The sequence below is a fragment of the Musca autumnalis genome, unplaced genomic scaffold (genome assembly GCF_047663935.1).
Source record: "Musca autumnalis isolate F117 unplaced genomic scaffold, ASM4766393v1 scaffold_4, whole genome shotgun sequence".
NCBI classification, from domain to species: Eukaryota; Metazoa; Arthropoda; class Insecta; order Diptera; family Muscidae; genus Musca; species Musca autumnalis.
The window spans coordinates 82,661,494-82,676,553 of record NW_027411977.1 but is presented as its reverse complement, the minus strand read 5'-3'; the positions used below and the strand labels follow the sequence as shown (position 1 = coordinate 82,676,553).

Below are 15,060 nucleotides of genomic sequence, written 5' to 3'. Positions count from 1 at the left end.
ATCTTAAACTACAAATAAATTGATCAGAGTCGAAAGTCGATGGACCAAGTCTTCGTTTGTGGCTTTTCTGGAAACCTTTTGCGTAAAATTCTGACGGTATTTCCGGGTGCCCTTGGGCCGTAACGAATCTAATGTACACTTGGATACTTGTTATTCTACTATGTCGAGTCGTTTTTAGGCATATATCAAATAAAATATTTGCGGAATTTTGAGATACATGGCAGTACAAAAACAAACAAATATAGCACATACATACACCGGCATTACTGGAAAAGTTAGTTAGTTAACTAATTATTTTCACCCTGAATTTCCAAAAAACCGTTAAAATATATTAAACAGGGTGATCCCATTGTATGGGGTCTAAACTAAAACTTCGACATATGTTTATAATTTTTGGTGCCAAGGGTTCATATCTTCTAAGAAATCAAAATGCAAAATTACAGCTAAATCGGCTTAATAATATGGCTACAATCGTTAAATTATCTTAATTTGGAGCTACCCTTATATGGGGGCTATACCCCAACGTGGACATATGTCGACATTTCTTGGTTGAAATATTTTCTGGACTGTCAAAATAAAAATACCAAGTTTTCAAGAACATCGGTTCAAAATTGTGTTTCTTAGAATTAAATTTGTACCAGTCGAATGTTAAATATTTTGGAATTTGATGTAGCTTGAGAAAATTGTGCATCATTTATAGCAACGAATCGCACCTTGAAATGATTTTTTAATTAAAGTATACACATCAACGTAATTTTGATTTTTTTCTAACATCGACCACTAGCGATCAAAATTATTTCCGTCCAGAACAATTTTACCATTGAAACAATATGTAAGAATTTAAGAGTGTTCCAGAAATATGTTGATAACTTTGTTCTTAGATCGAACTTTTCTTCTGTTCTTTTTGAAAAATGAATCTCTATTTACATTCGTCTTTCTTTTCCATATTTGAGTTCTACCTTTACATTTTTACTTATTGCGATTTTATAACCCACAAATTATCACAAAATACTGCGCACTCAACTCGATTAATAACACAGTAAACAAATTTCTACTTTGAATAAACAATCTTTGTTTTTGTTTTTTGGAGTGTTTATTTCAATATTGCGAAGAAAAAAAACACGAAACAAGAATGTCAAAAAATTTACTTTTGGCCAAACAATTCACATTTGCGACCAATGTGCAAAGGTAACACAAAAACCACAAGACTAAGTACGGCGTTGTAATTTACATCATCTTAAAAAATCTTGGAATTCTCTATCATTATTTGAAACTTCTTCTGTCATGATACCGACATTTTGTAGCATGGAAGTTGAATGTAGTTCCTTAAAAACAAAATATATGTTAGAAAGTAGTTTCGTATTTTAACCGAAGGTAAACAGTTGGTTTTCAAGTTTCGTTTCGGTAATTTGTCAGCATGTGCGCCCAGAAATTATAATGTGGACCAAATTATAAAATTTGGATATTTTTCCCACAAAAATTTGTCTTACATCGTGCAAAATTTTGTCAATATTGAACTATACCTGCGACCCATAGCGTGATTATAGTGACACTACACACAATTAAAACTATGGAATCCCTGCATATTCTAGGCTGTAACTCTGGGCGACCTGACTTAACGCCCAAGGACATAACGCCTAAAATTAATGCTGGGCGTTATGTCTGCCTTGACCCCGGACATAACGCTCAAAATAAAATTGGCTGTTATGTCCGCCCTAACTCCGGACATAAGGCCCAAAAAAATCGGACACAACGCCAAAAAATGTTATGTTTTTTTTTTCATATTTTAATGATTTAAAATTAATATTTGTAATGCAGCGCCGGATTCAATTGCTGTATTCCAAAACCTACAATAAACTATTATTTTTTGAAATTTCTGTCAAATGTTTTTTTATTGTCGGACTGCAGAATTTTACATCTTTGTGTTTATTTCAGCTTTAGTCCATATTTTGTTGTAATTCAATTGTTTGAATAACAACCAAATATTTTAAAGTGGATATGAAATTGATTAGTTGCGGGCGAAGGGTAGGGAATACTATAGTTTCAGTTGTCACCAAACAACTTCATCAGTTCCCTTTTTCGCCGACTCTGTATCGATAAACAGGTCAATAAAGCCATCTAGCAAATGAAATAAAATGAGAAATTTGCTGTATGGCCCTAAAGCTGTTTACCCTACAATTTGAGTCGAACTAAAGAATTTCATATCCACCACTGTTTTTATGTCGTCTTTGCTTCGCAAAGAATACGAACATAGGAGTGTTGCTTCAATAAGCGGGGGTAAAAACAACAAGAAAGTTGTTTTTGCATTACGCATTGGTCAACAAGGCCGTGCTGATGCTGTTGTTGGCGTTTTTTTATTGTTTTCTAGATGGCTAGATGGCTTTATTGACCTGTTTATCGATACAGAGTCGGCGAAAAAGGGAACTGATGAAGTTGTTTGGTGACAACTGAAACTATAGTATTCCCTACCCTTCGCCCGCAACTAATCAATTTCATATCCACTTTAAAATATTTTGTTGTTTTTCAAACAATTGAATTACAACAAAATATGGACTAAAGCTGAAATAAACACAAAGATGTAATTTCTGTCAAACTTTATTTTAAAGAAAAAATGTTTAAAATTTTCGAAATGGTATACTCTTTCAGGTTTTATAGTGGTTAAGTTGATTTTAAAAATGATTTGATTGATCCCCAACAAAATAAACATCATTCAGTTGATTTTAAACCAGTTGAACGCATAAGCTATGTATGTCGAAATCTCCCTCGGGAATTTATTAACACATTTCCAAATAACGGACACTGACAAAACGGAATGTTTGACAGCGTGTTGAGTGATTTATTTCTTATTGAGAATTAAAAATTGAGTCACAGAAAAACCTAAAGATGTTGAAAGCGATCGAGCAAAAGTCGAAACGGTATATTTTATAAAAAATCGCGCGCGCGATAAATGTTAATATGTACTTACAATTGTTTCTTTATTGTAAATAAATTGAGTCACACTGTGTGACATTTTTTGAGTCATGTTTTATTAACCAAATTCGGACTCCACAGTGTGATAGAACACAAAAAACGAGAAGACACGTGTCTCGCCGTTTTTCCCTATCTCATCAACTTTCGCGGTTATAGGCCTCCAAAGGTTTGAGGCTTTGATGTAAAAACGGTCATTTTGTGAGGGCTATATCTTCCAAACCGCTAGGAAATTTGAATTTATCTCAGAGGCAAAGTTGTAGCTCTTGTATTAAAAAACAAAAACTGTGAACACATATAATCCATCAAACTTCATCTGCAAGGTCAAAATCGCCATGGTCAAATTTCTTTTAAAATTTTGTCTCAAGTTTTGTTATACAGCTTCGATCAAATTTGAATGTTTACTGAAATCTTAGGTACATTTTTATAGTTGACTGTATCCTTAATTTTTGGGCGGTTGCGTATCTTTGGACTAGAGTCGGAGAAAAAAGTATAAACATTGGATATTTTCAAAAGATTTTTGCTATTTACAGTGTTTTTTTTACCATTAAGAACCGTTCATAGACACTTCGTATGTTCCAGAAAGTTGTTTATTGATGCCTTTGCTACAATATTGTGGTTGATTGTTTTCTTGAATTTTGAACGGTTTAGTATCTATGGAGCAGAAAAGAGGATAAAAATCGAAATTGTTTTGCTATTTTGACCATTAAGATCCGTTTCTACAGAGTTCGTATATTCTAGAAAGATGTTTATTGAGATCTGAGATATATTTTTGTAGTTGGTTGTTTGCTTCAAATTTGATCGGTTTGATAGCTGCATAACAAAAATTGAGAAAAAATTTTAAAAGAAATTTGACTATGGCGATTTTGACCTTGCAGATGAAGTTTGTTCTTTAAGACAGGAGCTACAACTTTGCCTCTGAGATGAATTCAAATTTCCTAACGGTTTTGAAGATATAGTCCTGACTAAACCTTTGGAGGCCTATAACCGCGAAAGTTTATGAGATGCGAAAAAACGGCGAGACACGTGTCCTCTATTTTTTGGTCTTCTATCACGCTGCGGTTTCAGAATATAGTTAATAATTTTCGTGTTGCACAGTGTTATAGAACAAACCTACGGCTCAATGTTTTATTTACAATTGTGTATGGCGTTGTAGAAGTATCGCAAGCACACAAGAACAACACAATATCTTTCAAATAAACAAGTAACATCCAAAATGTTTCTACAAATGAGAACCAATAAGATCAACAATCAATCTATCAACAGTGGTTTTAGACGAAACACATGCAATATATAGTGAATCCGGAGATGAAAGCCAATCTATTCGTCAGAAAAATCTGTTATACGAAATATGTTTTAAAAATAAAATTGCAGGTTTGCAAAATTGTGTATTCTTTTATACCTTGTTTTAAGGAAAGTCAACACAAAACATAACGATACTGTAATGTTGTGCCCTTTTTGTCCACAAATTGTTGGAAAACCCGTACACATTTTTATATGATTTCAGTAAGTTAATTTATTTATTACATACATAAATAATTCATTTTTATTTTTAAATAAATCTGATTTTTAATTATGAACGGGGAAAATCTTTAATTTCGGAAAACGTACACAACGCCCAATGGACCTTATGTCCGCTATGGGGGAGGACTTAACGCCTAATTTCACTTTGGGCGTTAAGTCTGGGGTCAGGGCGGACATAACGCCCAAAATTGATTTTGGGCGTTATGTCCGTTGGGCGTTAAGTCAGGTCGCCGTAACTCTGTTATCTGATCACGTACATCAACATTCTTCTAAGTATAATCCACGTTGGCGGACTGTGTATTCCAGAAATAAAAATATAAGACACATATTGAACATTTAACCGGCAAAATATTGTAAGTGCCTTCTTCGTCGTAAACTCAAACATTACACAAAATTTCGCGCCGATCGGACTATAAATGCGACTTACAGAGCCGCTACAAAATAGGATAAAATTTTTGTTTTTGGTCCATTTCACCCCCTAAATATTTTGCGATCATCACCAATAAATATAGGGGTCTATTGTGATCAGAACCCGACCTCCATTAAAAATTTCGTAATGATTGGTCCACAATTGCGGCCTGTAGCGTGATTACAATTTTTAATGCACGGACGGAGGGACACATCGCATCGAGATATGCATTTTGGTATACCACATGGGGGGTGTACGACGAATATTTCACAGTGTTATATGCATTTTTCGAAAAACAAACGTTTAATACCCTTTCCACATTGTGGTGTAGGGTATAAAAATACGAAAAGATCGCTGGAGAAATTTTTAAAGAATCGCGGTCAAAGTTCACCTTTTTAACAGTATTTTAACATTTAATTTTTCATTATTGGCCAGTTGAACTAAGACGGTTCGGGACCAAATTCGTTCGAATATACTTCTGTTACTGTAGAAAAAAAATGTCAAAAAAAATAAAATATTTTTCAGAAACTAGAAGTTGGTAGTAATTCGAACAAATCTGGTTCGAATGCTTCTAGAGAGCAGACCATAGAACCATATATTTTTATATACATACCTCAATTAAGATATAGCATTATATTTTTTTCAAATTCAAAGGATTGAAATGTGTGGGCAAAATTTGAAGAATGTACTTTGTTAAGCAAACGAACCATTCCAGTAAACAACCCTGAAATGAAAGAAGAATAATATAATGTAATTAGTATTAGATTTTCTTATTGTCAAAATTTCAATTTGATGATTTGACAGATGTCAAATTTCAGTAGTTTCGGATGAATGGTGAGGCTGAAACTTACAAACGAAAAAAATCGAGCGGCACCGATCTATGGAGCTATGTATAACAAAACGTAACCCGTACTGGCAATTCACTGTCTAACTAACTTTAAATGAAAGGTGCTTACACCTGGGAAGTTTCGTCTGACCGACGCAAAATTTTAACTAGGATGTAGGTTTGCCATTTCTTCAGTATAATAAAATTTCCCCCTCTTTCCACCCAACGAATTTTTTTAGAAGATAATTAGTAGTCTATATATTCTATTTTCAAAATATCAGCTATAACTTTCCGCAACTTTGGAACTTGTTTGGATACTGTGCGCAACTTTGGATACTGTGCGGTTCAGTTATATGAAGGATACGTCAAAATGGGGTCCTCAATGTAAAATTTCGAAAATTCAGCCATTTTGTTTGTTTATTACGGCTCGAACCCTGAAATTACCGAATATTGGTCGGTACCGATTTATGGGGACAACATCAAAGGTTCGACCTACATTAGTCGACAATTTTCTGGGGGTAGCCTACCTCCAGGTAAGATTTAGTGGCATTTCGGCAATTTCGAATTAATAATTTATAAAAAACCTTCAAAATTCCAAAAATCGGGCGGTACCATTATATGTGTATCCTATCAAAACGTGGACACAATTCAAAAATTTTTTGCAAGAAGATTTTGTAAGACTGGGCAATACCGATAGCCAAATTTCAACCAAATTCATTGAAAGATGTGGTCAAGACCCCCAAATGCCAGAAATCAGGGAGTACCTTTCTATGGGGGCTATACCTATATTTGGACCTACGTTGAATTTTTTTTGCTCCTTTTTATTTGTGCTGCTAAACTAGCCTTTACGGAAAATTTCGTATTGATATCTGCACAGGAAGTATTTTTGGCCGCTCTTCCCTTACAAGTTCGACCACAGTGGCACGGTATGAATTCTGTGTAGTGTAACCATAATCACGAAGTAAGAGGAAGGGTTAAAGAAAAATCCAATAATTTTGAAAAATCATCAAATAGTATTAGCGGGTGAAATTGAGCATTGACCATTGTGGTAAAAATATCCAAATTTAATTTTTGGTCAAAATTTTAGTACTGGTGCCATATTCCCGCAAATTATGAGCACGAAACTTGAAAACCAACTCTTGGCCTTTCCTTTGATGCAAATTATATCAACAATAAATGATGCATAAATATCAATTAATTATATCAATAACATAACTTATCGCAATCATATAATATAAATTCCGTGGAAAACAGTGACGGGAGGAAGTGGTGTAGGGTATCACTTGGTCGGCCGTCTCGTCCGACTATAGTCCTCTCTTACTTGTTTTTTTTTTTAACACGGCATCGGGGAGGTACTGCTCTTTCATTGAAATTCAACAAAATGTGTAAGCATAAGATATTATAAGTGTCCCATTACCTCCGAAAGTCATTAATATATACGTTCAATTTTCACTAGGAAACAGACATGGTTTCTGAAAAAAAAAACAAAAAAATTGCTCGCGTCTCATTGTCTAGCAAATTAATTTTCAATGCAATATATTCCTATTTTTTCTAAATATAAATTAAAACCAGTAAGGAAAGGATCAAAGTCGGTCGGGCCGACTATATGATAACCTATACCACTGAGAATATGTAAAATATATATGGGTGGTATATCCAAATCTTAACCGATTTCGATATAATTTGGCACATTTATTTCCAGACCGAATTCAGTCACACAATCCCAATTTCATCGAAATCGGATATTTATAGCGTGTTTGGTGCAGCAAATACGTGAAATCGACCGAAAATATATATGGGGCTATATCCAAATCTGAACTGATTTCGATATTATTTGGTACATTTATTTCTAGACTGAATTCAGTCACACATTCCAAATTTCATTGAAATCGGACATCATATATAGCGTGTTTAATACAGAAAATATGTGAAATCGGAAGAAAATATATATTGGAGTTATATCCAAATCCAAATCGATTTCGAAATAATTTGGCACACTTATTTCTAGACCGAATTTCGTCACACATTCCAAATGTCATAAAAATCGGACGTATATAGAGTGTTTGGTGCAGCAAATACGTCAAATCGGCCCAAAATATGTATTGGAGCTATATCCAAATCTGAACCGATTTTCACAAAAAGCAATAGCGTTCTCCCCATGGCTTAAAAAATTATAGTCCCCAATTTTCAGCTGAAACGGACAAAAAATGCGACCTGTAGGTTGCGAACAAAAATACATGGAAAGACCGACGGACGGACATGCATAAATCGACTCAGAAAGTGTATCCCCAAAAGTAACTATGGGTCTATTTCGTCTCCTTTTGTATGTTACATACAAATGCACAAAGACATAATACCTCTTACCACAGTGTGGTGTAGGGTATAAACAAGTAAGAAAGTATCAGTCAGCTGAGCTGACAGAGATATACCCTCAGCCACGTACCCGAAGGAAAAAAGTTAACACAATACTTCTGTAGATTTTTTAGCTGTTGGGAAAATTTTCCAGGATAAAAGGGCCGCAAAAAACTACATGTTGCAACAAAATTCAGAATGATCCAAGACGAGTGCATTTTTTCCAAACTTTGGGTAGGGTGTACCCATAGGAGTGATCCGATGTAGTACATATTCGGACCTAATACAAATCTGTAGGTAATATTTTTTTTCTTTATTAGTCTATGGATATTTTCCTTACAGACTATATAATTAAATATGTTGTACTTAATTTTCTGAATTTAAATGTATTACAATTTTACTTTTCAATTTACAAAGTTTGAGCTAAATCGATTTCTCTCTTAAAGGGTTATTTTACACATTAGCCAGTTTAGGTGGTGCCGGTAGGATTTTCTGGACATTTTTGGGTCATTACCTCAGGAAGTATGGACTTTCCCACGAAAAAAATTACAACGTCGTAACAGGGGCCGCAAGTGCAACCTGCTGCATCACAAATTAATAAGATCAGAGAGGAGTTTTTAAGCTATACTTTTTCCAAATTTTGTGTGGGAGGTACTCAAATGAGTGGACCGATATAGTCCATTTTAGAACTCGATCTATGCCTGAAAGTAATATTACCAATAGCAAAGTTTGGCTCAATTCGGTTATTCCCTCCTAGAGTTATCATGCCCACAATCTTGGCGAAAAATTTTGAACCTTTGTGGGGGAGGTACCGGAAGGAGTGGACCGATATGGTCTATCTTCGAATTTAAACTAAGTTTGGACAAAATATTGAAAGACCCAAAATTTTAACCAAATATGTCGATCCGTTCGAGAGTTATCGTGCACTCCAACTACGACACATGGTATTATATGGGTTGTTTGCAGTTTTCGTGCTGAATTCTGAGGATATATGGACTTGCTCCTGAAAAAAATTATATCGTCGTAATGGGGGTAGTGAATACAAGTGGCTGCAACAAAAATCAAAGCGATTTGAGAGCAGGCCTCAAACTGCACTTAAGCTAAATTTTGTGTGGGAGGTACCCGAAAGAGTGAACCAATAGGGTCCATATTGGAACCTCATCTATGTCTGGTAGAAATGTCACGATGTGCAAAGTATGGACTAATTCGGTTACTCCTTGCAAGGACAATTTTTCCGAATATGTTTGAACTTTTGTGGGGGAGGTACCTGAAGGAGTGGACCGATATGGTCCAGCTTCGAACTTAAATCAAATCTGGACAAAATATTTCGATACCCAAAATTTGAACCGATTGATCCGTTCGAGAGTTATCGTGCGCACCAGCCAGCCAGACAGACAGACAGACGAACGGACATTGCTAATTCGGCTCAAAATTGTCTGAAACGGATATCGTACAAACATACTTGGGGTCTAAAACCATAATTTCGATGAGGCACATTTTTGGCCATATCAAAGTGTAAATACCCTCTTTAGCCTAAAGGCTGAGGGTATAAAAATTGACGTATAGGAGGTAGCCCGTACCGTGCGATATTAACCAATATCTAAAATTATTTTTCACCACGGGAACACCTTGAACATTTTCTGCAAATTTCATAAAAATCTGTTCACTAGTTTTGGAGGTCGTGTCTTTTGGGGCTCAAATAAGTACATATGGTCGGAGACACAACCACCTTTGCAATGGTGGACAACATATTTTCTTGCAAATTAATTTTTAACCGATGCGTTCGTAAATTCTGCAAATATAAAATTAAAAATTTTCTGAAAAATATTGGACAATCGGTTCAGCTGTTTTTGAATATATTTATTTATTTATTAATATACAAACAAGGGTTTCGAAGTCGAAGTCTGATTCGAAAAAATAACTCGACTCCTGCCCACAATTTTTCTACATTTATCAAAAAATTAATCTCGATAACTTTTTGGGTTCAATTCAAGGGCGTAGCCAGGATCCAATCTAGGGGGGGCAACGTTTTTTTTTTTTTTGGTGATGTGTATAATTTTTACATACACAATTTTAAAACCTCTATTAAGGTACTTACCTAATGAAAAACACGTAAAAAACGTCCACCATGAAGTATTCTGAACTAATATGGAATAGATAAGTTTCTTTCCGTTACGAAAGTACCATTGCCCACAATTTTAGGCGAATTTCTTTGACCACTTCGTAAACCAATTACCTACCACCTAACCTAGCTGGTCAGCTAAAATTTTGTACAATACTTGAAATTGGGCGGTATTGTTGTTTAGGGGCCATACCAAAACGTGGACCTATGTCCACAACTATTGGCGGAGAAGTATTTTGATCACTATGGACCCTTAATGCTAAATTGCACCCAACTTATAGAGAAAAATGTAAATAAAAACAAAAATTTTGAATGGAGGTACTCGAAGAACGGGATTAATATGGACTATATCCAACTTGATACATGACTGGATGAAATAATACGATGTGCACATTTTGGACCAGATCGATTGCTCCCATCGAGAGTTATCGTTCACACCATTTTACAAAATATATTCCGAAACAAGCGAAATATACACCTAATGACATTGGATGCACATTCTCATGTGGTTCGAGTAATAGTAATAATAGTAATTTCTTAACAGATACATATAGCATACCTAGATAATTTTAATATATGTATGTATCTGTTTACCTGTTTAACCCATTTCGTACTTGGTGTTCGATTTTTGAACAGTAAACAAATTTTAAACAAGTTTTGGTATGTATTTCATAAGTGTCATCTGTAAACAAATATAAAAATTCTTCCCTTGAAAACTCCCCCTCCTCCTAGATGGTAGGGGTACATTTTTGAAAACTATATTTTTGGATACTTTTTAAATTAATTTAAAAAATTAAAAGAATGCAATTTAAAAAGTAATCATGAATTATTGCCAATATATGGAACCGTTTCACAAAATATAAAGAAGATGATTTAGATGCTCAAGCACGACTTTACATATGTGAAAAGTTGACTGATCGAAATTTCGAACACTGGTACTTATCATAAATGTCAATGGCTATATCACAACGTGGAAATGTACTGACAAATTAGGGGGAAAAGTTATTATAGCCCCATAGAAGACTAAATACTAAATTTCAGCTATTTCTGTAGGAGAGTAGGGCTAAAATCCTATATAAAACATGGACCAGTGCTGACAAATTTCTGAAGGGAAGTGCGGTAGCCCCAAAGAAGACTAACCCTTTCGGCCCCAACGTTGCTTAAAAGCAACTTCGATTTTAACGTCGTTTTATTTAAAACTAACGGAATTTTTTACTCAAAGAACACATTGCTTTGGCTAATTGTAGTCCTAAGAATGCAAAAATTATAAAAAAGTGCCAGTTGTATCTCGATCAACAGAACTACGATGCATTATTCAGTGTGAAGTCTGGAAAATCACGGCATGTCAAAAATCGATGTGTACAGTCCAAATTATTTAAACCGTTTCTAAATCAAAATGTATGAGCTTTATGTTAAACTTTAGTTTTGATTCTTCAAAAGTAAGGCCAGAGGTATACATACTTCTATACGATTATAACATTTATATTTACATAATTGCACAAAATAATGAGCAAATAAATTTTAGATAAAATGTACTGTATCTTCCAATTTATGTTATGTCTTAGTTTTGACATATGCTTTAATTCTATGTTTTTAAAGTAACTACCAGTGCGAGGAAAAAAGTTCGGGGCCGAAAGGGCTAAATATGTATTAAATTACAACCATTTCTATAGGATAATACATGTAAATCCTTGAAAACCCTCGAAAGTCGGGCGGTACCGTTCTATGGTGGGTAAAAAAAACGTGGACCAGTGCTGACACATTTCCGGGGAAAAGTTTTGTAGGCCAAAAGAATACTCTACCACTCTTTAATAACTTGTTCGTTCAAAAATACAAGGTGCTCTTGAATCAAATTTAAATGGAAGATACTTATGCCTGGGAAGTGTTTGCAGATTCTGAAACTACAATGTTCATAGATGAGAAAAATAAAAAAGGGGTTTTTAGGTTTTCATGACTTTGCTTGGAAACCACAAGTCCTATCGAAATGGGTCAAAAGAAAATATTGTAGCAGTAAAAATTCTGTACAAGATTGGTATTTTCCTATCAAACGTTCAAATCAAACGTTCAAATTTTTTTCGTAGGTCTTCAGGATTTAGCTTGAAAACTGCAAATCCTTTCGAAATGGGTCTTACAAATATATTGTTGCTGTAAAAAATCCCTACAATATTGGCTTTCGTAATTTTTCCTAGGTTGTACCGTTTTTGAGATATATAAGTTTAAGTTGGGAAATTGCAGTTATGATATTGTTTTATAAGGAGGCGTTACAGTCAATCCATTGTCCTAATTTGAACTTCTATATCTCAATAACGGTAAAAACTACGAAGATATCATAAGCATCAATTTTGTAGAGAATTTTCATAGCTACAACATTTTCTTTAGTCCCATTTCAATAAAAAATTCAACTAGAATCGCGATTTATCGCTCCGGCGATTTTTTTAGTTTTTTTTTTTTTTTGATTTTTCTCATCTATGAATATTGTAGTTTCAGAATCCACAAAAACTTCCCAGGTGTAAGCTCCTTCCATTTAAATTTGATTCAAGAGCACCGTAAAATGATAAAATAAATCAATAAAACAGCATATACAGAAGTCAATTTTTTTACTTTTACGCATATAGTGTTCACGCCAATTTCGAACACCAACTTCCATTTTACTATGGTAAAATTGATCATCCACAAAAATTGAGAAAGGATACTGAAGTTTTGGAAAGACGGAATTAGCTATTATTTGGTATTTAGGGTGACCAAATCTGCACCAAAAATTATGGACATAGGTATAGCCCCCCTTTTAACGGTAGCGCCCGATTTCAGTTATTTTCAAGATTTTATCTACAAATATATTTGCTTTAATTTTGAATTTAGGGTTTAGGTATTTGGAAGTTATTAAATTGGCTGAAATTTTGCTTTTTAAGTTCAAGGTTCTCAAAAAAATTATCCACCGAAAAGACAATATCCTCCTCAAAGTTGCTAACATACATATGTATATAGGTCCACGCTTTTGTATGGCAATTTTATGCCCTCAGCCTTTTTAGGCTAATGAGGTTATATAAACTTTCATACGATCAAAATGTGTCTTATCGACATAATTATTTTAGACCCCAATGAGCCCCTCAGCGTCAAAACAGAATAACCGACATGCCCAAAAAAATCAAACAGACTGTAAAGATTTAACTGAAACCTTTGAAACAAATTCTAAAAAATGCCATGTTGTATTATTTTAGAAGGTAGTATTACCTAGTGTTAATCAATGCAATTTCAAAAGGTTCTGGTTAGGACTTTATAGTCTATTTGATTTTTGTGGACATGTGGGTTTGGCCGTTTTGGCCTTCGTAATATTTTAACCAAACTTAGTTTAAGTTCGAAGATAAGCCATATCGGTCCACTTCTTCAGGTACCTCCCCCATAAACATTCAAAACTTTACGATAAAATCCTCGCACGGCACCTCTGGTCCATACTTCGCACATCATAATATTTCTACGAGACATTGATCGTCCAAACATACTTTAAAGAATTTCATCTACGCTTTCTTAAATAAAACCGTTTTAATTTCTACAGACTGAATTTTATTCTTATCAAAAATATAAAGTACACATATTCTTGATCAGAATAAAGGGTTGCAAATAAGTATTTCAATGGGTCACAAACGGAAAACCCAACTTTATATACCCTCCATACTATGGTGGTGTGTATAAAAATTACATATCTCATCTATTTTTCAACCGAATTCATTGGTTTTTCCAATTTTCGAAAGCTTACTTGCAAATAATAAATTAAATATTATAAAATAAGAAATAAATTATAAATTATATATCGAGGAAAAACATATTCCTGTTTTTATGCGTTTTTTACACTTCAATCACCATAACTATATAACCATAAGCTATATTTTTTAAAGGTGGTTAACAAATAGTTAGGTTAACCAGTTTTAAAAAAATAAAGCTCATTCGAAAGATAATAGTCACGCATTTGCCGTTATAAGATAAAAAATAGTACATCAGAACATCTGCATTTTTTTCAACTTTTGTATAACAATATAATTTTTCGAAACTTTTTGAAGGATCTAGGGGGGGCAGCTGCCCCCCCTGCCCATAGCTGGCTACGCCCATGGTTCAATTAATCCCCTAAGCTTTTAAGACATTGGGTCCAGGTTTTGATATAACCCTCATAGAACGGTATGTTCCGGTTTTCGATATTTTGTAGGTTGTGGCCTCTATATCGCACCGAAATGGTTGAAATTTTGTATATAGTCTTCGTTATACCAGAAAAATATGGGTATAGGTCGACGTCTTCATAAAGTCCCCATAAGATGGTCCCTCCAGATTTTTAAAGTTTCAACCTCATTATCAAACCGAAGTGGGCGAAATTTGGTCCGATGGGTCCACATTTTCATACAGCCCCGTTAAAGGGTACTTCCCGAATTTGGTTATTTAAAAGATTGTGTTCTCAGTATCCAACCGACATGGCTAAAATTTGGAATTTAGTATTCATTGGGGGCTTCCAAAATTGCCCCCACTAAATTTGTCAGCATATAGTCCCCATAGAACTATACCTCCCGACTTTCGGTTTTAGCCATATTATCTTAGCAAAATGTCTGAAATTTGGCATTTAGTCTTCCTTGGGTCTACAAAAAATTCCCCTGGAAACTTGTCATTATAGGTACACTCTTCGTTATACCTCCCTATTTTCGGTATTGTGAAGGTTTAAGTCACATTATCATACAGAAATGGCTGAAATTTGGCACTTAGTATTCATTGGAAATTCCAAATTTGTCAGTTTTGACATAGCCCACATATAAAGCTTCTTTCCGATTTTAGTGCATTTTGAGGTGCAAAACTTTCCCCCAAAGATGTGTCAGTATATGT

General features: G+C 34.4%; 1 protein-coding gene across 1 annotated transcript in view; it reads right to left on the bottom strand.

Moving 5' to 3' along the window:
* The window catches only part of LOC141401520 (G-protein coupled receptor dmsr-1-like), a 400,810-nt gene that overhangs the window by 297,257 nt on the left and 88,493 nt on the right, over positions 1–15,060 (bottom strand). Inside the window, exon 3 of the mRNA XM_073981806.1 lies at positions 5,514–5,624. The gene's annotated coding sequence lies outside the window, so the exon portion shown is untranslated. The remainder of the gene's footprint in view (positions 1–5,513; positions 5,625–15,060) is intronic.